Below are 1,189 nucleotides of genomic sequence, written 5' to 3' on the forward strand. Positions count from 1 at the left end.
CAAAGTTGTCTCAGGGCACTTTACAGGAACATTCACATACATAAAAGACAATTAGTGAAGTTCTCTATCTAAGGATCAGCAGACAAGTTGAATCTTGGCTTTGTTGCAGTTTCTAATCCTGAGCAAGCACAATGGCAACAGTGGAAAAGAAAAACTCCCTTTTAAAAGAAAGAAACCTCCAGCAGAACCAGGCTCAGAACAAGCAGTCATCTGCTTTGACCATATATATATATATATATATATATACACAAAATCAGAATGAAAACCGCCCAATCTGGCAACACTGGGGACCGGGCTTTTCGCGGCTTACGGGGCTGTGGATGCCATGGCTGCTTGCAGCTCTGGGGCAGCTGCAGGTGGGGCCCCCGCTGACAGCTTCATGGCCACAAGTCATGAAGTTCACATTAACTCTGAATCAGTGTGTGAGCTCACGAGCTCAGTAGCTCCAGTTGTTGATGTCTCCACAGCTGAAATTTTGAGTATAGACACAGTGACTGAGAAAGCTGCTAAATCAGAATGTAATGCTGGCACCAGTTGTGGAGTCTTAAATGTTGTTACTGGACCCCCTCTTAAGTTTAAAGAAAAAAAAAAAAAAGAATATTGAACAGCCTGAACAAGACGAAGTGTGTAAGTCAAGCAGTATGGAGATGGTGGTGCAGGTGATAATGTCTGATGATCAGACTGATAAAGTGGCTGAAGAGGATGAATATGAAATGGATTCAGACTGTGGCTGGCAGCATTTCTAACACTGAGAACCTGTATACTCTTGAACAGATTAATGAGTTCCTGGACGACACTTATGGCCGGCCAGTTGACATCAAGGAACATTTTCCTGATATTGAGAAGTTCATTAAGACTGTCTCTAAGTTTCAGAAAACTAAGCTTAGACTTAGAGTTGAGAAAAAAAATGTTACTGCCTCAAGAAATGTCACATTATTCAAGAAAACTTTAAGAGCAGCTCCATCAAAATTGGTAAAGAAAATGAAACTTTCCAGATAAGATCATGATCAAACAAAACTTGCCTGTTTTTTGTGTGCACTTGCTCTCATCTGCCTCACATCTGCTCTTTTCTCTCCTTACATGAAGGGTTTAAGGGTGGCTTCTCTAAACGTAAACGGGGGAAGAGATGCACTTGAGAGCTTTAATATCTGAAATTATTACACAAAAAAGGTTGGATGTAGGGTTTTTT

The sequence above is a fragment of the Nematolebias whitei genome, chromosome 19 (assembly GCF_014905685.2).
Source record: "Nematolebias whitei isolate Nwh7 chromosome 19, NemWhi1, whole genome shotgun sequence".
NCBI lineage: Eukaryota > Metazoa > Chordata > Actinopteri > Cyprinodontiformes > Rivulidae > Nematolebias > Nematolebias whitei.